The following is a 24,200-nucleotide window of genomic DNA, read 5'->3' on the forward strand; positions in this document are numbered from 1 at the left end:
TGCAAAAAAAACCAAAATCTCGCGCATGCTCAGTGGAAGCCCTCCGAAGATCCACGACTGGAGAGGTCTTCAACTGACGCACAGTAGTGATGTTAGCCGCTGAGTCCCGCTCCTGCTCGTTCCTGGTCACCGACTACCGCTCCTGCTGCCGTCCACACAACGGAGTTAAAAATGAACCTCCCGCCCAGGGGCCACCGAGAAATGAGTGGGCTGTAGCCAGGAACAAATTCGGACCTTAGATCTGACTATTTAAAATTGTTACTAGATTTATATCTACTGACTAAAATTTATATCTTCAATCTGATCCATGTATAAATTTTTATTCAGAATGCTATTCCAAAAGAAGAATATCAAGTACTAAGTATATATTTCCTCAATCTATTAATTATTATTTATGTCTTCAAAGCATTCCAAAATGACAACAGTCCATTTTATGTGTTAAATAGCATGTTAGCATATATATTATATTGCACATAAACTAATAAATCACTGTCAGATTTTTTTCTCCGATAATACCTGCAATGTAATTCTGGATTGCCTTCACACTGGATATCAGCAACAGCTTTAATATTCTCTCTCCCACATATTGGTGCCTCCAAACTTGGTCTGCTACATGACAATAAGAAAATATCAATTTTACATTTTTATATGTTTAAAATAATGTTGTGAAATGTTATGCTCATCAAGTCAGTTAGAATTGGAAGGCATTTCTATTTTTTACACCCAGTATCTACATCAAGCATTCCCTCCTCAAGTGTAGCACATCGAGATACAGATCAAAGTTCCCTCTACTCTAGTGTAACATGGCCTAGAAATTCAACAGTGTTGTGTCTATTTTGCAGGTGCTAAACAAGTTCCTAAGCTTCCCATATGGTGGGCAGGAAGTGTGCGCTCATTACGAGCCAGAAGTGCGCTCTTCAGCATATTAGTATAGGCAAAAAATAGGCCTCCAGGTGTCTGCCCCCCTCCACCCCTACCATCCAAGACAGCCATTAGCTCTTTGCATATGCAAGTCAGGGACCTGATGCCTGTTTGAAGCTCCCTGTACAAAGTTGGGTTGCTCTGAATCCGATTTCAGGAAAACCAGGTTGACATGGAATGCTGCAGGCTGCCACGAAAAAAGGTACATTGTTAAAAAATATATATTGAATGGTAATACAGGCTCGAGTGACTGGCCTCCATCTGTTCCTATGGAGTTGGGAGGATCAGGTGTACTCCTCTCAGATTCACATTAAAAATGCGTGGCACTGCTAGCCATTGCTAGATTGGCCCTATCATCCCGCTATCCTGATTGGCCGCCCACCTCCCCAAGTTCTAATATCCCAATCTGCCCTCTTCCCAATGTCCCAGTCGACCCTCTTCCCAATGTCCCAATCGACCCTCATCCAGGTCACCTGATCAACCCCTGTCCCAGTTTGCCTTCTCTGTATCGGTCTCCCCATCCCTACTGAATGCTCCCCATGCCCCCCCACAGACCTACCTGGGGACTGAAATTCCAGAGGTGTTCACCTGCAAGCTGTCTGAGGACACTCAACAGATGTGATTTTGATGAGGCCCAAGGCCCAATTTTGGGTGGAACTCGGCTACCTGATCTGGCACAGGGATCGTTTCATACGCAGGTCTTTACACCACAATGTGATGAGCACCTTCGACTGCACCAACATGATTTTGTTTTCTTTTTCCCACCCTGGCCATATTTTATATCCTCTCTGAGTTAACTTATAAGTTTGTCTCAGGTGCACAGTTCTGTGTAATCAAGCTGTTCGTATTAGAATTTAAAATGTAGTCAATCTGGATTAATAGGCATCTACTTCTTGCTGCTGTAACTATAGACAGGCACTGTGCTTAAGCTGGGACCAATCTCACATGTCTTTAAAAATGTTTCGAACAAATCAATGGATCAGGCCATTGCATACAATTACAACCATCCTGAGATACTGTTTCAGTATGTGTTTTTTTGGCAGCTGTATTTGTGTGGGAAGACACTGTTAGGAATCCTGTGAATGCCTGACCACCTGAATGTAGTTACCAGAAATTAAATTTTAATATCTTTTGTTCTGGACTGTCTTAAAGGGACTATGACGTTAGATCGTGGGCAATATTGGTTGAATATAAGCATCAGCAAAGTGATGGAAGGTGTCATCAACAATGCTATCAAGTGGCATTTATTCGCCAATAACCTGCTCACCGATGCCCAGTTTCGGTTTCGTCAGGACCACTCAGCTGCAGAACTCATTACAGCCTTGATCCAAACATGGAGAAAAGAGCTGAATTCCAAAAGGGAGGTGAGAGTGACTGCCCTTGACATCAAGGCAGCATTTCACCGAGTGTGGCATCAAGGAGCCCTCGTAAAATTGAAGTCAATGCGCATCAGGGGGAAAACTCTCCACTGGATAGAGTCACAACTAGCACAAAGGAAGATGGTTGTGGTTGTTGGAGGTGAATCATCCCAGCCCCAGTGTTATATATGTGGACTTGTATATACTTTGTACAGCCACCAGAGGGCTCATCCCCTGGAGTCCCAAGGGATCCCATAATCTCTTGGGAGCACAGGTATTTAAGGAGGCTTCACAGGTTGGGGAGGCAATCTGCAATAAAAGACGAAGGTTACATTTTACTTTGAGCTCACAGTGTTCAGTCTGACTCTTTCTCCACACATAACAACTGGCAACGAGATACAGATAGCGGACCCAAAGACGCAGAGAACAGTGGGCATCCTGGGGAAATTTTCAAAGGGAGATGATTGGGAAACTTTTGTGGAGCGACTCAACCAATACTTCGTGGCCAATGAGCTAGATGGGGAAGAGAGCGCTGCCAAACGTAGATTGATCCTCCTCACTGTCTGTGGGGCATCAACGTATAGCCTCATGAAGAATCTGCTCACTCCAGCAAAACCCACGGGGAAATTGTATGACGATTTGTGCACACTGGTCCGAGAGCATTTGAACCCGAAGGAAAGCGTTCTGATGGCGAGATACCGGTTCTACACCAACAAAAGGTCTGAAGGTCAGGAAGTGGCGATTATGTCGCCGAGCTAAGACGCATTGCAGGACATTGCAAATTTGAAGGACATTTGGAGCACATACTCAGAGACTTTTTCGTACTTGGCACTGGCCACGAAACCATACTTGGCAAGCTTTTGACTGTAGAGACCCCAACCTTGAGTAAGGCCATAGCGATAGCCCAGTCATTCATTGCCATTAGTGACAATACGAATCAAATCTCTCTGCACACAAGTGCAGCTACAAGTACTGTGAACAAAGTGATGTTGTGTTCGAATCGTAACGTACAGGGCAGGTCACACATACCTGCAGCGGCATGTCCGCAGATGACTCAGAGTCCACCATCAAGGGTGATGAATGCAAGGCCATTAACACCTTGTTGGCGCTGCGGGGGTGATCATCGTTTCCATTCATGCCGATTCAAAGAGTATGTTTACAAGGGCTGTGGAACAATGGAACACTTCCAACGAGTGCAGGCGAGCTGCTAAGCCTGTTAAACCTGCAAACCACCATGTTGCAGAGGAGGACAGATCCACGGAGGATTCCAACAAACCAAAGCTTCAGATAGAGGAGGCAGAGGTACATGGGGTGCACACATTCACCACGAATTTCCCCCTGATAATGCTGAATGTTGAACTAAATGTACTCCCGGTGTCAATGGAACTGAACACGGGCAGGAGCCAGTCCATCATGGGCAAAATGACTTTCGAAAGGTTGTGGTGCAACAAGGCCTCAAGGCCAGTCATCTCTCCAGTTCGCACGAAACTAAGAACTTACAATAAAGAACTGATTCCTGTAATCGGCAGTGCTACCGTAAAGGTCTCCTACGAAGGAGCAGTGCACAAGCTAACACTCTAGGTGGTACCGGGCGATGGTCCCACGCTGCTCGGCAGGAGCTGGCTGGGAAAGATACTCTGGAACTGGTATGATGTCCGAGCGCTATTGCCCACTGACGACACTTCATGTGCCCAGATCTTAAACAAATTTCCTTTGCTGTTCGAGCAGGCATCGGAAATTACAAGGAGCAAAAGTGCAGATCCACCTAATTCCGGGGGGGGGGGCGACCCATCCATCACAAGGCGAGAGTAGTACCGTACATGATGAGAGAAAGGGTAGAGATCGAGCTAGACCGGCTGCAAAGAGATGGCATCGTTTCACCGATCGAGTTCAGCGAGTGGACCACTCCTATTGTCCCAGTCCTCAAGGGAGACGGCACCGTCAGAATCTGTGGCGATTACAAAGTAACTATCAATCGTTTCTCCCTGCAGGACCAATACCCACTACCAAAGTCCGACTACCTCTTTGCAATGCTGGCGGGAGGAAAGACGATCACGAAGCTGGATCTGACTTCAGCCTACATGACTCAGGAATTGGAGGAATCATCAAAGGCCCTCACCTGCATCAACACGCACAAGGGTCTTTTTGTTTATAACAGATGGGCGTTTGGAATCCGATCAGTGGCAGCGATATTCCAGAGAAACATCGAAAATTTACTGAAGTCGGTTCCCCACACCGTGGTCTTCCAGGACGACATCTTGGTCACAGGTCGGAACACAGTCGAGCACCTGCAGAGCCTGGAGGAGGTTCTTAGTCGACTCAACCACGTGAGGCTCAGGTTAAAACACTTGAAGTGCATTTTCCTGGCGCCTGAAGTGGAGTTCTTGGGTAGGAAGATTGCGGCGGACAACATCAGGCCCACCAACGCGAAGAAGGAGGGAATTGAGAATGCACCAAGGCCACAGAATGTGACAGGGCTGCGGTCGTTTCTGGGACTCTTAAACTACATTGGTAACTGCTTACCGGGACTCAGCACGCAGCTAGAACCACTACATTTCTTACTACAAAAAGGGAGTGAATGGGTTTGGGGCAAAAGCCAAGAAAATGCCTTTTTAAAAGTGAGAAAATTGTTATGCTCAAACAAATTGCTTGTGTTGTATGATCCATGTAAGCGTTTGATACTAGCATGTGATGCGTCGTCATATGGCGTCGGGTGTGTATTGCAACAAGCTAATGATTTCGGAGAACTGCAACTGGTTGCTTATGCATCCAGGAGTCTGTCTAAGGCTGAGAGAGCCTCATCACGATTGAAAAAGAAGCGTGAGCATGTATCTATGGGGTAAAGAAAATACATCAATACCTGTTTGGGCTAAAATTCGAATTGGAAACTGACCATAAGCCACTTATATCCCTGTTTTCCGAGAGTAAAGGGATAAATACCAACGCATCGGCCCGCATCCAGAGATGGGCGCTCACGTTGTCCGCATACAACTATGCCATCCGCCACAGGCCAGGCACAGAAAGCTGCGCTGATGTTCTCAGTAGGCTGCCATTGCCCACCACGGGGTTGGAAATGTCACAGCCCGCAGATCTAGCCATCGTTATGGAAGCATTGGAGAGTGAGCAATCACCCATCACTGTCCAGCAGATCAAAACCTGGACAAGCCAGGACCCCTTATCATCTCTAGTCAAAAGCTGAGTGCTTCACGGGAGCTGGTCCAGTGTCCCAGTGGAAATGCAGGAAGAGATAAAGCCCTTCCAATGGCACAACGATGAAATGTCTATACAGACAGACTGTCTTCTGTGCGGCAATCGAGTAGTCGTCCCCAAGAAGGGCAGAGACACCTTCATCAATGACCTCCACAGTACCCACCCAGGCATCGTAATGATGAAAGCAATAGCCAGATCCCACGTGTGGTGGCCCGGTATCGATGCGGACTGAGAATCCTGCATTCACAGATGTAATGCATGCTCGCAGTTAAACAATGTATTCAGGGAGGCGCCGCTAAGTTTATGGTCTTGGCCCTCCAAACCGTGGTCTCGGGTACACGCCGACTATGCAGGCCCATTCTTTGGTAAAATGTTCCTTGTGGTTGTAGACGTGTACTCCAAGTGGATTGAGTGTGAGATAATGTTGGCGAGCATGTCCGCTGCCACTACTGAAAGCCTGCGGGCCATGTTTGCCACGCATGGCTTACCCGATGTCCTGGTGAGCGACAACGGGCCATGTTTTACCAGTGCTGATTTCAAAGAATTCATGACCTGTAACGGGATCAAACATGTCACATCTGCCCCGTTTAAACCAGCATCCAATGGTCAGGCAGAGAGAGCAGTGCAAACCATCAAGAAAGGCTTGAAGAGGATAACTGAAGGTTCACTGCAGATTCACCTATTCCAAGTCCTGCTTAGCTACCACACGAGACCCCACTCACTCACTGGGATACCACCTGCTGAACTGCTCATGAAAAGAGCACTTAAGACAAGGCACTCGTTAGTTCCCCCTGATCTACATGAACAGTTAGAGAGCAGGCGGCTTCAACAAAGTGCATACCATGAGAGCGCAAATGTGTCACCGAGATTGAAATCAATGATCCTGTATTTGTTTAAAATTATGGACAAGTGCCCAAGTGGCTTCCCGGCATTGACGTGGCCAAAGAAGGGAGCAGGGTGTTTTGGGTCAAACTTTAAAATGGACTAATTCACTGGAAACACTTGGACCAAATCAAACTCAGATTCACGGACTATCCTGAGCAACCCACCTTTGATCCCCCCTTTTTTGATCCCCCAACATACACACCAGTGGCAACCGGTATCACGATTGACCACGAAGCAGAACCCATCATCCACAGCAGCCCTGCAAGACCAGCTGCACAACAGCCCAGCGAGGGCCCAACAAATGATTCAACAACACCAGCTTTCACACTGAGATGATTAACCAGGGCAAGAAGGGCCCCAGATCGACTTACATTGTAAATAGTTACACTATTGACTTTGGGGGGGGGGGGAGTGTTGTTATATATGTGGACTTGTATTTACTCTGTACAGCCACCAGCGGGCTCATCCCCTGGAGTCCCAAGGGATCCCATAATCCCTTGGGAGCACAGGTATTTAAGGAGGCTTCACAGGTTGGAGAGGCACTCTGGAGACCTGCAATAGATGACTGTCACACTTTACTTTGAGCTCGCAGTGTTCAGTCTGACACTTTCTCCATTCACAACACCAAGGAGATAGCTGCAGGAGTTCCTCAGGGTAGTATCCTAGGCTCAATCATCTTCAGTTGCTTCATCAATGACCTTCCCTCCATCATAAGGTCAGATATGGCGATGTTTGCTGATGATTGCACAGTGTTCAGTGTCATTCACAACTCCTCAGGAAATAAAGCAGTCCATGTGCACATGAAGCAAGACCTGGATGACATTCAGGATTGGGCTGATAAGTGAAAAGTAGCATTTGCGCTACACAAGTCCCAGGCAATGACCATCTCCAACAAGTGAGAATCTAACCACCACTTCTTGATATTCAACAGCATAACCATCGTCGAATCCCCCACCATCAACATCCTGGGAGTCACCATTGTCCAGAAACATAACTGCACCAGCCACGTAAATACCAACAAGAGTGGGTCAGAGGCTGGGTATTCTGCGGCGAGTGACTCAGTTCCTGACTCTCCATATACATCATATACAAGGCACAAGTCAGGAGTGTGATGGAATACTCTCCACTTGCCTGGATCAGAGCAGCTCCAACAACACTCAAGAAGCTCGACACCATCCAAGACAAAGCAGCCCGCTTGATTGGCACCCTATCCACCAGTTAAACATTCACTCCCACCACCGCCAGCGTACCGTAGCTGCAGTGTGTAACATCTACAAGATGCACTGCAGCAACTCACCACGGCTTCTTCGGCAGTACCTCCCAAACCCACAACCTCTACCACCTAGAAGGACATGCGCATGAGAGCATCATCATCTGCAAGTTCCCTTCCAAGTTACACACCATCTTGACTTGGAAATATATTGCCACTCCATCATCATCACCGAGTCAAAATCCTGGAACTTCCTCCCTAACAGGGGAGCACTGTGGGGGTACCTTCACCACAAGGGGCCTGAAATCCTCGACATACCGCTGGCTTACTGCCCAAAAATGCAAGTTTGGTGAAAAAACACCTATATACCACCAACATACCACTCGGTGTAATATTCATTATTGACATACCGCTGAGAAATGGGCGGATCTTATGTCCTGACCAATTTCATGCCCAAGGACTGCAGCAATTCAAGATGGTGGCTCACCACCACCTACTCAAGGTCAATTCGGGATGGGCAATAAATGCTGGCCTTGTCAGCGACGCCTACATCCTGGAACAAATAAAAAAAAATGAAGGCGTTCTAAAATCTCTGGTAAAATCAGTTTATTAAATTGAATTATTAAAACGATATTGGAAACGTATGAAGTACATTTTGATTAGTTTTTGTAATGTTAAAACATCTTTTTGTGTAGATCTGTGTAAAACCAGGTCAGAAATACTTATGGGCCAACAAATTAGGCTGTGCACACCTGTTTTTAAAGCGCTAACCGGCCTACTTAGCCCTCAATGTGGCGGGCATGGAGTGGCGCCTTCAATGGCTGTACTCAGTAAAGCCAGACCTTGGGGCTGCCGGCTACCTACATGATATGCTTTTTGAAATTTGCTCACCTGAATGTGGAGTCTAGAGGAGCAGGACTGCGCCTTCCAACCCCACATTTGAAGAACCACCGCTACCCTGACTAGGCTCCCCCCATCCCCTCCGCCCCCCCACCCCGGTCTCCCATGGTCTCAACCCGGCCTCCAAGTCTTCTCCCTGATCTCGGATGCTTTAAATAATACTAACACTCTTTCCCCCTCCCTTAGATAATGGTGCTCTTTTTTGAGGCTCTTTTTCCCCTTCCCTTTGTTACTGCTGCCAGTCTTTCCCTGTCCTTAGTTAGTGCAGACACACTTCCCCCTCTCATAATGCTGGTCCTCTTTTCCTCCCTCCCTTTCTCTTCTCTCTTAGTTCATGAAGGCAGTCTTTCTCTCCATCCCTTCTTTAATGCTATATTTGCTGTTCTTCTACCTTAGATAATGCCATCCCTCTCCTTTAGTCAGTCACTGTTGGCAATCTTCATCCTCCACGACCTCAGTTAATGTAAGCTCTCTCCTATCCCCCTGAAGTACCATACCTGGCTTTCGCTCTCCTCGCTTTTTCTGTCCTCAGTACTGCTCTGACCTGAGCACTGCTGCTATTGGGCGATTGTACCTGCTTTGTTCTATAGCTGTGTAATTCTGTTCTTGCAAAGTTCTTGTCAAAGTATGCCATTCGAGGTAGGAGCGGTGTGGAGGGGAGAAGGCCCAATTTGCATGTTAGCATTTGGCTGACACAATTCAGCATGGACCAGGTCCCCAAAATGTAGACAGCATGTTGATGATTGCTGACTACAGTTTTCTGTAATCACAGTTATTTTAACGTGTATATACATGATACTTATTTTCCTGTTCTTGCAGTAGTACTGTCTTGTATTAACAAAATGCCAAAAACAACCTGAGCAGTGCAAGATTGGGAAAACACTGCATGCTCAGTTGGTTATTAATTTCTTGTGCCTTTAACTGATTTTGTGAATGTGTTGATCAAACATCAGTGCACTAAGTGCAGCCACTATTTTGCATGTCAGCTAAGGCTAAATACTGTTAATGGAAAAAAATGGAAGTGACATTGCTTGAGTATTGTGCTTGCGATCCTATTATCTAATTTATTCACTGCATGCAAAGCAATCAATTCATAAACCAGCCTTTATGGCAGCACAGGCGGGCAACATCTTGGTCTGGTGATGTATGGGTGGGCAAGGGTGGAGGGAAGGACTATGGCTGAAAATGCTATTGAGTACAGGTCAGCGTTGATTGACAAGTCAAGTAACCCCCAGAGAAAACCAAAGAGTGCCTCAAAGGCAGCCCGAAGGCCTCCCTGAAGGATAGTGACTCTTTGATATTCTTTTATGACATGACACATTTGTCACTTCTATGCCTGATTTTTGTTTGCTGTTCCATTATCTCTTCTGCAAAGTGCTTTCTCAATAGAACGCAATACCCATGGGGTGTCAGGTAAATCCTATTATGTGGGTTGATGAGATTTAAGTGGTAACCTTTGAGTTTTGAGTGTACCCATAAGCCAGCAGATGCATAATGCTGCATTAATAGTGTGACTATAAAGTGCTATTGTATGGTTTGTCAAAAGGAGACCAGACACTGTGCAAACAAAATGTAGTAGGACTTGAACAGTGTAAATCTCTGGATATTAATAAATGTCAGAGAGGCTCATGTTTAGATTTCAAACGTAGGAGTTATAAGAAATCTTTGACTGTTAAAAAATCTCAAACTCTAATGGAAATCACAAATCTTACAAAAAATTACACGTGTGAGAATCATTTCTCAGAAAGGCCGAGTATAATATCTGATGGTAAATGAATGTATAACTAGAATAATTTGTACTAAGGATTATGAATTCTACAGAACCAAAATTGCCCATTTCCTTAAGACCTGTTACCACCGCAAATCAGCGGCCACGCTGCGGAGTGGAGTGGCCGCCGACTTTTGGTGGAATGGCCGCTGATAGCCCAATTGCCCTCCCGAGTTTTCCTGGCGGTGCCCCAATCTGCCCCCACCGCTCTGTTGCGGCTGATCAGTGTTAAGCGTGTCATCACCATGTGCACCGCCGATCTAACCCCCCCCCCCCCCGACGGCGACATTCCCCTTGCAAAATCTTCAGCCCGCCCGGCGGTGCCAAAACCAGCTTTTCTCCGGTGGTCCAATGAGGTTGAGGCCTTCTGCAGCAGCGGTGCGGCTTCCCTTAAAGGGGAGGGTTCACTGCCACTGACGCCATGTTTTTTTTTGTTGGCCGACTGCCATGGCGGCCGGACAATTATGCCCCTGGGTTTGGCTGAGCCCCCAACAGGCAGCCCGGCCGAAACCCTCCCTGCTGGCCCAGTGGGCCAAAATTTAAAAATCGCAATGGCTCTCCCCTTTAAGTGAAGGGAAATACCGTGGTGACACGGCGCCCTGATGATGTAATTGCAGCAGTGACTCCGCATCACATCCAACCTCCGCCCCTCAGATGTTGTCACCGCTGCTTCTTTGCCCCTCAGATGTAGTCACCGCCTCCATTCACACCGACTTCTGGATCAAAAAAAACCGAAGAGCGCAATTTCGCGAAAGAGTCGACCTGAACAACAGCTGCGGTAAAAACCACCGAAACAGGATGGGAGCACCCTGTTCCAGTCGGGGAGCAATTTGCACCCCTACATGTTTACAATGTGGGTCAGTATGCACATGATATAAATATAGTTTCACAATTGCAGTATCTCACTTTGGTTAGTCTGCAGAAACTCTTATCAACTGAAGAGTCTTTAAATTCAATTAAATTCTTCAAAGAAAGCACCCAGCAAAATAACATCTGATATAAAAATGGTTGCTTTATTGAAGATGAAAAGAATTTTAACAAAAGGCAAATGCTCTCTCGATGGCTCATTTGGTAAAGCCAATACAAAAATAGAATGATAGAGCACTGAAGATGACAATTCAGCCCATTGTGTCCATGCTGACTCTTTGAAAGGGCTATCCAATTAGTCCCACTCCCATTCTCTTTCCCCATAGCCCTGCCATTGTTTCCCCTTCAATTATTTATTCAATTCCCTTTTGAAAATGATGATTGAATGTGCTTCCACCATCCTTTCAGGTGATGCATTCCAGATCATTATAAGTCACTGCATAATTATTTTTCCTCATGTCGTCTCCGGTTATTTTGATGATCGCCTTAAATCTGTGTCCTCTGGTTAACGATCCTTCTGCCATTGGAAACAGTTTCTCCTTATTTACTCTATCAAAACCCTTCATGATTTTAAACACCTCCATCAAATCTCCCTTTAATCTTTCTGTGCTCTAAGAAAAACAATCCGAGCTCTCTAGTCTCTCTACATCATTTCAGAGTTACATGGTTACATAATGCATTTATTAGCCGAGGCATAGATTACAAGAGCAGGGAAGTTATGTTGAACTGCATACAATACTAGTTAGACCACAGCTTGAGGACTGCATGCAGTTCTGGTCACTACATTACAGAAAGAATGTGATTGAACTAGAAAGGATGCAGAGGAAATTTCCGAGGATGTTGCCAGGACTGGAAAACTTCAGCTATGAGGAAAGATTGCATAAACTGGGGTTGTTTTCCTTGGAACAGAGAAGGCTGAGGGGAGATTTAATTGAGGTGTAAAATTATGAGGGGCCCAGATAGAGTGGATAGGAAGGACCTATTTCCCTCAGCAGAGGGGTCAATAACCAGGGGGCATAGATTTGAAGTAGTTGGTAGAAGGATTAGAGGGGAGTTGAAGAAGAATTTTTTCACCCAGAGGTTGGTGGGAGTCTGGAACTCACTGCCTAAAAGGGAGCGGCAGAAACCCTCATCGCATTTAAAAGGTACTTGGATCTCATGCGGATTTCGTCCCCTACATACGTGGCACAACGGACATGATTTTTGCAGCGCGACAGCTGCAGGAAAAATGCAGGGAACAGCACCAGCCCTTATAGATGGCCTTCTTCGACCTTATAAAGACCTTTGACACTGTCAACCACGAGGGTCTATGGAGCGTCCTCCTCCTTTTCGGATTCCCCAAAAGTTTGTCACCATCCTCTGCCTGCTCCACGATGACATGCAGGCCGTGATCCTTACCAATTGATCCATTACAGACCCAATCCACGTCCAGACCGGGATCAAACAGGGCTGCGTCATTGCCACAACCCTCTTCTCAATCTTCCTTACTGCCATGTTCCACCTCACAGTCAACAAGCTTCCCGCTGGAGTGAAACTAAACTACAGAACCTGTGGCAACCTGTTCAACCTGCGCCGTCTCCAGGCCAGGTCCAAGACCACCCCAACCTCTGTCATCGAGCTACAGTACGCAGACGACGAGGCTGAACTCCAGGACATAATCAACGTATTTACTGAGGCGTACAAAAGCATGGGCCTTACACTAAACATCCGTAAGACAAAGGTCTTCCACCAGCCTGTCCTCGCCGCACAGCACTGCCCCCCAGTCATCAAGATCCACAGCGCGGCCCTGGACAACGTGGACCATTTCCCATACCTCGGGAGCCTCTTATCAACAAGAGCAGTCACTGACAGTGAGATTCAACACCGCCTCCAGTGCGCCAGTACAGCCTGCGGCCGCCTGAGAAAAAGGGTGTTTGAAGACCAGGCCCTCAAAACTGCCACCAAGCTCATGGCCGACAGGGCTGTAGTAATACCCTCCCTACTGTATGGCTCAGAGACATGGACCATGTACAGTAGACACCTCAAGTCGCTGGAGAAATACCACCAACGATGCCTCCGTAAGATCCTACAAATCCCCTGGGAGGACAAATGCACCAACATTAGCATCCTCAACCAGGCTAACATCCCCAGCATTGAAGCACTGATCACACTTGATCAGCTCCACTGGGCAGGCCACATAGTTTGCGTGCCAGACACGAGACTCCCAAAGCAAGTGCTCTACTCGGAACTCCTTCACGGCAAATGAGCCAAAGGTGGGCAAAGGAAACGTTACAAGGACACCCTGAAAGTCTCCCTGAAAAAGTGCAACATCCCCACTGACACTTGGGAGTCCCTGGCCAAAGAACGCCCTAACTGGGAGGCAGTGCATCCGGGAGGGCGCCGAGCACCTCGAGTGTCATCGCAGAGAGCATGCAGAAATTAAGCACAGGCAGCGGAAGGAGCGTGCGGCAAACCTGTCCCACCCACCCTTTCCCTCAATGACTATTTGTCCCACCTGTGACAGGGACTGTGGTTCTCATATTGGACTGTTCAGCCACCTCAGGACTCATTTTTAAGAATGGAAGCAAGTCTTCCTCAATTCCAAGGGACTGACTATGATGATGACTTGGATCTGTTGGAAACCACCTTTTCAGGCTATCTCTGGTCACTTTAATAACCAGGTTCGAGTGCAAATCAATATGGTGGATATTGTGTGTTTATTCAGAGTTTAGGATGGAATATAACACACGAGTTACACAGCAAAAGTATATGACTGTGACAAGCAATTCTCCGGCTTGTATCAGCTTTTCCTTTCATCTAGAATCCCCAAGAGTGATTGGCTTCAATGAGCAGGGTCCACTCTCGAAAGAGCGTTCAACCAGCTCACCCTTGTGTGGTTCTCCCTTCCCCATCTGTCTGAATGAGCCCTAATGGTGTTTCTTTTATCCTATTTTAGGGGTGGACCTGGGATCGAATTATTGACAGGGCTATTCAACCTATGGAGGCTCCTGTAAAAACTTATTATCCAATATTACTTTTAGTTCTTTGTCTCCACTTGTGGATGAAGACCCAACCCTAAGGAGGGGTCATTATAACTATTACGCATCTTTCTAGTTTATAGTTTTAAAGGCTAATCCATCCATCTGGCCCGCTCTTAACTGTCAAGCCTAGTTCCCTCATTGCTATAGTCTCTTATCACATCCTGTCTTGTCCTCACTCCTCCAACCGGTGCATGTCTCAGGGCAACCTTAGGCCATTAAATCAGGGGCCCCAGGCTCGAAATATCTTATTCCAGCCAGTCGTCATGGATACCCTAACTCCCATTCCTTCTATTCTGTGTCTTTTATACCAATTAACTTTTAATATCTGTTCAACAAACACCAAATTCTACCTTGGCATTATAATTGGTTATTAGTAATAATGGAAGAAACATTAGGTTTGGGCCTTCTTTGGCCAAATTAAAGACTGAGTCAAAATGTTATGCATTCTCTAATTTAACTCATTAAAAACACCGTCTTGAGAAAGCAAAACTTAAGCATTCTCGGGTAAAACATAGCTTATACATTAACCTCTTACTTGTCTTGAGCAAAAACATACAATTAATAAACACTATCATTTTCAGGTAACCCTAATTTCTAACAGATGTGCTCTTAGAGCACAACCTACAGGGCTACGGACCTAGTGCTGGAACGTGGGATTCGGCTGATAGCTCTTTTTCGACCGGCATGGACACGATGGGCCGAATGGCCACCTTCTGTGTCGTAATTTTCCATGATGCTATAACTGAAATTCCTCATCCCTGGTACCATTCTAATAAATCTCCTCTCCTCTGTTCCTGCACTGCTTTTAAAATTGTACCATTTCATTTGTATTGCTTCTCCTCAATCTTCCTACTAAAATGAATCTGCATTAAATTTTATTTACCATGTATCTGCCCATTTCACCAGTCTGTGTCCACCAGAAGTCTCTTATTATCCTTCTCACTGTTTACTGCATTTCCGAGTTTTATGTCATCTGCAGACTTGGAAATGATACCCTGTATACCCAAGTTCAGGTATTAATATAATTTAGAAAGAGCAGTAGTCCTAATACTGACCCCTGGGGACCACCGCTGTTTACATCCCTCCAGTCTGAAAAACAACCATTCACCACTGTTCACTTCTTTCTGTCCCTTAGCCAATTTCGTATCCACGCAACCACTGTCCCATGGGCTTGAATTTTACTAACAAGTTTATTATGTGGTATTTTATCAAATGCCTTTTGATATACACAACATCAACTGCACTAACCTCATCATCTCTCTCTGTTACTTCTTCAAATAACTAAAATCAAGTTAGTCAAACACGATTTGCCTTTAACAAATCCATGCTGACTTTCATTTATTTAACCCACATTTTTCCAAGTGCCAATTAATTTTTTCCCTGGATTATTGCCTCTAAAATTCTCCCCACCACCAACGTTAGGCTGACTGGCCTGTAGTTGGCGGGTTTATCCCTCTCCCCTATTGTTGGGTGTAATATTTGCAATCCCCCATTCCTTTGGCAGCACTCCCATAGCTAAGGAAGATTGGACGATTGTGGCCAAAGCCTCCACAATTTCCACCCTTACTTCCCTCATCCCATCCGGTCTATGAATGAGGCACACAGGGCAGATTAGGTTCGGTCCTGATCTGTGCTTAGTTAGTGTCATATCTTCGGAGAGCACACAACACACAACTGGTAAGATGGCTGCAGGTTCCGGAATCTTCAGACCTGCTGGTCAGGTGACCTGCTCTTTATTAAACAGCACTAGCTGCAGTAACACAGGCATCCACATTGTGGAGCTACAGACATTACATTTCTCCCTCCTTAATGAAGAAGTTTTTCTAAGAAACAATCATCATACATAACTTGCATGGTTATACACAACAAAGGATATGGACTTATTTTGCCGTATATATTAATCAAGCTTAACCACTTGTTTTCTGTTTCGAAGAGGATACCTTTTTTCTCGAACAGAACCTTCCAAACATGGTGTCGTATTTAAACTCATTCGAGGCTGACCCTGAGGGAAGTTTTCCTCCAAGGGATGCCCTTGATTTCCATTTGAACTATCTCTAACTTCATACTGCTTGGTTTCCTGACTTGGACTCAGACTTAAATTCTGACTTTCTCTTGGATTTGTTTCCAGTGAGTCAGAAATAATTGAATCACTCCAACCTTCAACTACTTCCATGTCTGTAGGTAAAATATGATCAATGTGAACAAACCTAACCTGCCCATTATCAAACATCTTGACCAAATATGTGCGAGGACCACATATCTTCACCACTCTTCCTGGTAAACACTTGACCATTTATGGTGATAGTTCTTCACTCTCACCTTCTGAATTAATTTCACACTTCTCTCTTTTACTCTACCTCTTATCATGATTGTCTTTCTGTCTTAATTGTGTCTCTTCTACAGACTGTGCTAAGTTTGGTTTCAACAACGAGAATCTGGTTCGTGGCTGTTGTTTGAGAAACAACTCTACTGGTGTTCTACCAGTAGTTGTGTGAGGAGTATTACGATTCATTATTAGAAAATTATCCAATTTGTGGTCCAATGACAACTATCGTTTCTTTCGATATGGATCCAATATTTGTTTGATGAGGGCACGTTTTACAATTTGTACAGTGCAGGGTGATACGATGGAACCTTGGTATGTTGCACACCATTTTTGCTCATGAACTGTGCAAATTCTTCTGAACAAAATTGTGGTCCATTATCCGAAACAATTTTTTCTGGGAGGCTAAATGAAGAAAATAATCTTCGCAACATGTCTACTGTTTTACTTATTGTTATTTTCCACATTGGAAACACATCGACCCACTTCGAATGGCTGTCAATCACAATGAACAATTGTTGTCCTTCTAGCTCAGCAAAATCAATATGTAGCCTTTGCCACACCCTGGGGGGCCATTTCCCTGGCTGCAATGGTACTGAAGGTGATTGCTTGCTTACCGATTGGCATGTCATACACTGACTTACGATGTACTCTATATCTTTATCACGACCCGGCCACCATAAGTAACTGCGTGCAAAACTCTTGGTCAAACACATTCCCAGGTGCTGGTCATGGAGGTCTCCTAATAATTTGGACCTGAATTTATTTGGTATAACCCAGCCTTGCACCCCACATGATACAATCTTTATCGACTAATAATTAATTCCTATGAATGAAGAATGGATGAATATCTTTGTCTGTTACCTGGTTTGGCCATCCGTTTGCAATATAATCATACACCTTTGACATAACTGGGTCACGTTTGGTTGCTCTACCAATCTCTTCAGCTGTGACTGGCAGTTCATCAATGTATGAAAAATAGAACACCTCTTCCCTATCGGGTGTAACTTGTGATGGGGAAGGCAATCTAGACAAAGCATCAGCATTACTGTGTTCAGCTGATCGTCTGTATTCAATATCGTATGTATATGCTGACAAAATCAAAGCCCATCTCTGCATTCGGGCTGCAACTAATGTTGGAACTGGAGAGTTTAGATGGAGGATTGCTGTCAGGGACGAGAATAAACTTGCGACCATACAAGTATTTGTGGAACTTCTTGACCCCAAAAATTAATGCCAAAGCTTCCCTTTCGATTTGCGCATAATTACGCTCTCTGGCACTGAGAGTGCGTGAAGCAAAAGCAATTGGTCTCTCCTTCCCACTACATAATACATGAGAGATTACTGCCCCAACTCCATACAGAGAGACATCACATGCTAGCTTGATCTCCTGAGATTTGTCATGGTGAACTAACATGGTGCTCTCTACCAAGTTGCTTTTACACTCCTTGAATGCTGTATCGCATTCTTTTGACCACTTCCATTGGACCTGTTTTTTCAATAGTTTAGTCAGTAGATGTAATACCCATCTAGGTCTACTTCTATTTCGGTAGGAACTTCCCGTATAGTTCAAAAGACCCAAAAATGATCGCAGTCCAGTGACATTCTTGGGAGTGGGTGCATTTCTAATTGCATCCAGTTTTTCCTTGGTTGGATGTAAACTATCTTTGTCTAATCTGTATCCTAAGTAATCCACTGAGTTTTGAAATAACTCACAATTGCGAGCAGACACTCGTATTCTGTGCTCCTCTAGTTGTTTGAGGACTTCATTCAATATGTTATTATGAATTTGCCTATTTGGCGCTGAAATTAGTAAGTCATCTAAATGCCTTGCAAAATCTGGTTCATTACCCCTTGGAATATGACAGGGGCGGAAGACACTCCAAATGGTAGCCTATTAAATTGATACAGGCCTAGATGGGTATTTATAGTCAAGCATGACTTGGACTCCTCATCTAGTTCAAGTTGTAAGTAGGCATTTGTAAGATCTAACTTTGAGAAAATCTGACCCCCTGTCAGTGTTGTGAACAAATCTTCTATATTTTGCAATGTATTGGGGACATTATCCTCTAGAACCTGGTTTACGGTTACTTTATAATCACCACACAATCTTACCTTACCATTGGACTTAGGTACAACAACAATGGGTGTAGCCAAATTACATCGATTTATCTTAGAAATAATGTTCTCAGTCTTTAGTCTTTTGAATTCTTGCTCAACTTGCTACTTGAGTGCATATGGTACGGAATGTGGCTTGCAGTAAACCGATCTAGCGTCCTTTTGCACTCTGACACTCGCCTTGAAGCCTTGGATTGGACTGCCCGTTTCACAGAACACCTTCGGATAATTCTTGATGATGTCATCCTTTGACGCAAATCTCATTTCAACACAAAAAATCTCACTCAAGTCCAGCTTCAGTGAACCCAACCAATTTCTTCCTAGTAAGGCAGGCTTGTCTCCTGCCACTACTGTAAGAGGCAAGCTCTGAACTTGATCCTTGTATTTCACCGGTGTGGTGGTATGACCTACTGCCGGAATGTTCTCTCCCGAGTAGCCTCGCAGCTCTATCTTGGCTTTCTCCAATGGGAAATCCTACAATTTGTCGAGGTATAGCAACTCCAGTACTACACTCACGGATGCACCCATGTCGATTTCCATGGGTACCTTGAATCCTGCACCATCTTTATGGATTATGATACTTTTCGAGTCACCGTCCATTAACTTCATGTTCCTGATGATGTTTAACTCTAACATCTCCTCGTCCTGTTGTTGTTCTTCCATGCTATGTAGTCTCTGGGGATTTCTACTCATAGCTTTGAAAGCTGGCTTACCTTTCAGTTGGCATGCCTTCGCAAGATGCCCAGTTTTCCTGCAGACGAAACACATTGCTCAAAGTTGTCCATATGTGAAGGCAATGTGTTGTCCCAGGCACCGATAGCAGGACGTCAATGCTCTGTTCCTACTTCCAGTTTCTGAGACTTTGGGGCCCCACCGCCTTTTACTTTGAACCTGCAGATGATTCACCTCAGTTGTCTGATGACTGAAATTGGTATGAAATTCTTGGGAATATTGGTCAACCATGCTCATCGACCTAGCTGTCTGATAAGCTAAATAAAAAGTCAAGTCAGGCATCATCAATAACTTTCTTCTGATCACATCATTTTTCATCCCATAAAGTGGTCTCGCAAAGCTCAGTTCTGAAAGTTTCCAAAATTACAGTGAATAGATAGCTTTTTTAATGCTATAATGTACTCACTGTTATTTTCTTCGGCCTTCTGATTTCATATTCCGAAACGATAACTTTCATCAATTTTTAATGGAACGGGGCTGCAATGTTGTTCCAACTTAGTTAGAATCTGTTTCATTGTTGTATCCTTTGGCTTGTCAGGCACAGGCAAATTTATCAGCGTTTCATACAACTCGGGCCCGGCCTCAGTTAAGAAGATAGCTCTTTTTCGTTGCAACACTGCCCAGTTAATGTCCTCATTACCAGGGGTTTCGATGATACTTGCAGTGAAAAACATTTCTAGCCGATCCACATATGCTCTGAAACTTTCATAGTCACATTGAAATGCCCCCAAATGCCCTATAACTCCCATAGGGGCAGCCATTTTGACTCCAGCAGTTTAACCAAGTGTGCTCGGAATTTACCACGGATTTATAGCTGTTTCCAAAAACAGAGAAGCCATCAAAGTCTCTCTGTTTGCTGGCTGAATCCTTTACCAGCAAAAATTTTAGCTTTGTATTATCCGATTACATCCCATTCTCATCACTAATGTCATATCTTCGGAGAGCACACAACACACAACCTGTAAGATGGCTGCAGGTTCTGGAATCTTCTGACCTGCTGGTCAGGTGACCTGCTCTTTATTAAATAGCACTAGCTGCAGTAACACAGGCGTCCACAGTGTGGAGCTACAGACATTACAGTTAGTTGATCTATCATGTGACAGTAGAAGCACTGTAATTGGCCACAGTACACCTGGGCCATGGGATAGGGGGTGCGGGGAGAAACAGCCAGAGTTGCTGTTCCTGATAATATCTATGTATCTAAAGTACACGTATGTGTCTGCTGGATGAAAACCGGATTAGCCTTGGCTTTAATGCCCCCATGGTTGGATCTCTGAATGTTGACGAGTAAATACTGAGCACTTGGGTTAAATACTAGAAGGTGTCTGGTCTCCATCCAACAGCAGATGTCCACCTCTTCAGAAGAGAAGAAAATAGTTCCAAAAAATGTGAAGGCTATCATTGTAGGGAACTGAAAGTTTATTTCAAATTGTGCACCAAGTCTCAGGTGCACTGAGAGTTAGAAGTGAACTTAAGCCCTGACTGTTGTACCCCATCATGAGCAGTCTCCGAAAGAGCATTCCCTTCTGCACCAATGTACGATTCCCTTTTCCTGCAATATCATATGTTTTTTGCGAATGATATTGCCAATTTACTGTTTAATTTGCCGCTTCAGAATGTGGACTGTTGCACAGTGAGAACTGAATTAAGATTGGCCAAACTCATTTCATATCGGGCCCTTATTCATCAGAGGCAGAAAATTGACATGTCATCTAATGGGGTTGGTTTAGAAACAAGGTCACAAAGCTGAAATTACTCTCTTCTAATCCATCCACCATGCCACATTGCCCTTTTAATGCTTTCATACGGCAGAATTTAAAACATTTTATATATTCCTATGGACAAAAAGTTTACAATTTCATGTAAAATTATCCTTGCAATACATTTATCTGGGAGGACATACCTTTCAAAGTAATTTAGTAATTCTGGTTTGATATTTCCTGGAACAGAGCTGCTTCTAAAATATTTGTGTTTGCATCACAAAAAAAAATGATTAAATATCTAGATGTAAATTTTCCCAACCTACCAGTGGCCTTGTTGCACTGTATCATTCTTGCATACCACCGCTTATGTAGAAAGTAGGGCATTCATTTATTATGTGCCAAGACATTGAGGCCCCACAAGTGCATCTTGTGTCAGACCTGAAGTGATATGAGGGATGATTTCATTGGGTATAGCATCTAAAAAAACAGGCACTATGCACAAGAAAAATGAGTATTAACCCTTTGCCCTAATTCTGCGTTGACTTCAATTATAGCCTGATTTTGCTACCCCCAAAGGCCGCAAGAATGCATTTACAATACATAGCAACAGGAGGAATTCTTACTGTGATGAGTGGTGAAGAAATTTCTGATCGATCTATCTAGCCAAAGGAGGCAATATCAAAGGGGCATGTTTGAGAACATATATACTTAAATTCAACAACAACAACAATGTTTTAAATCGGATTTTAATGTCAATGATATTGTGCCATTATGGGGGAAAAAAAACAATGGCCCAGAATTTGCGGTCAGCAGCGAAGCAAAGACGTTTGCTGCTGGCCCAGATGTGCGCTTCACACAAGGATCTAGTAATCCCTGTGTCAAGACCTTCGGATTTTCCGACCTTCAATTCAAATTAATGTAAATTAGTGGGAATTCCCTTGTGAGAACTGCTGTGATGTCAATCAAAACGCAGAATTCTCACAGACAGCGAACAAGGAAGTGGGTAAGCTCTTAAAATGTTAGAGAAACCAATAAAAAGATTGGTGCTCTCATATGGGGAAAAGGCAAAACTGAAATAAAGATAGACAAACTTTTTTAAAAAGGTTCTTGAAAAAAATTGCCAAATGCTTTAATGATGATAGTGCTCCTTTAAATGGACCGGATTTTGCTGTGAACTGCAAAGGAACAGCTTTCACTGTTCACCTCATGTACAATTGCCCAGAGACGTTTTCTGGGCTTGTCAGTGGAGATTTCTGGTTTACACGTCTGATCTAGTGTGACGCCCTCTGCAGGGGATCTGTGGCATCTGTAAGCTGGTGAAGCAGCAGCGAGGCTCTTCAACCAATCAGATTGAAGTATTCTTACTGTGGCACTCAGATTGCAAAGCAGGAAGAGAGAGACATAAAAGAGAAAAACAGAAAAATCTAAAAAAAATATTCAGCATCAATTCTCTTCTGAGGGAACGAGACTCCGCACCTGTAAGATTATTTTTTCATGGCCAGAGAGGCTATTCAGCAGTAATGATCACTTATTATGCAGTTAAAAACTCAGTTACTCCGGATTATACCAGTCTTAACTTTTTCATCCATCTTTAGTGCAGAACTAATGGGTAATTACCCTAAGTTCATGCCATCACAGTGATTTCTGTGCAGCCTATGGAGGAGCAGGGTATCACTGACAGCCATCTCTGGATTTCCCGGTTTAACTGCACGTGAGGATGCCAGAAGTTGCTGTCAGTTTTACCCAGTAATAATGGCGCACCCTCGCCATTATTAGTGCAGCAAAATCTGGGCCAATATGTACATAAATCAACTATGGAGGAAAAAATATCTAAAATTAATTACGTTAGGATTTCAAGAATTAATATTCTTGTTTTCTTTGGTTTCCAGCAGACCTACACATTACAGTTATCTGCCACAATTGAATGGGCCCCTATAATGAATAATGGAAATTGGTGGGTGTTTTGAGTCCCCAAATCATATATCAGTAGGCATTTTGAATTAACTTCTCTATTACAATTTAAATTGGTTATTTCTTTTATTTAATAAATTCTGGCAGCCTTCATTCCTACTGGTCTGCTAACCTGAGCAGTTAATCAAAAGTGCAAATAATGGGAACATGTATAAGAAACAGTTGATCACTATTACTGCAAAATTCTCAGTTTGTATTTGTTTTATGATTCATAAAAGAGGTGTCATTTCTGTATGTAACATTGGACAGATAGTAAATGATTTTTTCCATAGTTCACAGAATTACTTAAAGTCTGCAGCACAAAAACAGGACATTTGGCTCACCTGGTCTATGCCGGTGTCAAGTGATGATTTTCTCAATTTGTAAATTGAATAATTTAAGCAAGATATACAATCCTAATGGCATTCTTCTGTGTCTCTGTTCTTTCTTGTAGGTAAGGTCACTTTGGTTGGTTATTTATTGTGATGATGTTCTGCAGAATATGGAAAGATTGGAGAATAGGTTCATTACAGTAAGCTGGTAAGTGATGTGGAATCCAGATATTATCCCTATTACATTATAGCTGATAAATACATTATATTCCTGTTATCTGACTCTTTTATCATATCAATTGTGTTTGTGGCCTATGCTTTAGTTAATGACTTGTTGTCAAAGGACTAATTTCTTGTCTCTGGACCGACTGGAATAAATGGAAATACACTGCATTTGAGTACAATACTTTCAGGAGGTTAGGCAACCGTGTGGAATAAGGCAATGGTCTTCGCCACTGATTTTATGGAGATCATGAACAAATGGGATCTTGGATAAAGGCAACTCAGTTGTAAGGTAACTGACAAGATTGTTTCTCTCGTGGCAGATAGAATTCACTAGTGAAATGGGTTTGATCAGTTTCCATCTCGTTCTAGCACATAAATCCCCTCTAATTTGACATAATCAGAGGTGAGGGCTCAGATGATTGTGCAGAGAATGTAAATACATATATATTGATATATTTCTATAACCCGATGCACTCATTTTATAGGAGTTTAAAAGAATAAGAAATGAAGGTAAAGAATGAACACTCAATAATAAATAACAGCCTTAGAACAGAATGCTTCAGGGTTTTTTTGCTTCAGTACATTGCCAGCATACAAGAAAGAACATAAAGAAGTACAAGAGTGACGGTCTTCTTCTGAAACTGGGAATTGGGAAGTGACAGGGTTACCTGACATTGC

This window comes from Pristiophorus japonicus, chromosome 11, assembly GCF_044704955.1.
Source record: "Pristiophorus japonicus isolate sPriJap1 chromosome 11, sPriJap1.hap1, whole genome shotgun sequence".
NCBI lineage: Eukaryota > Metazoa > Chordata > Chondrichthyes > Pristiophoridae > Pristiophorus > Pristiophorus japonicus.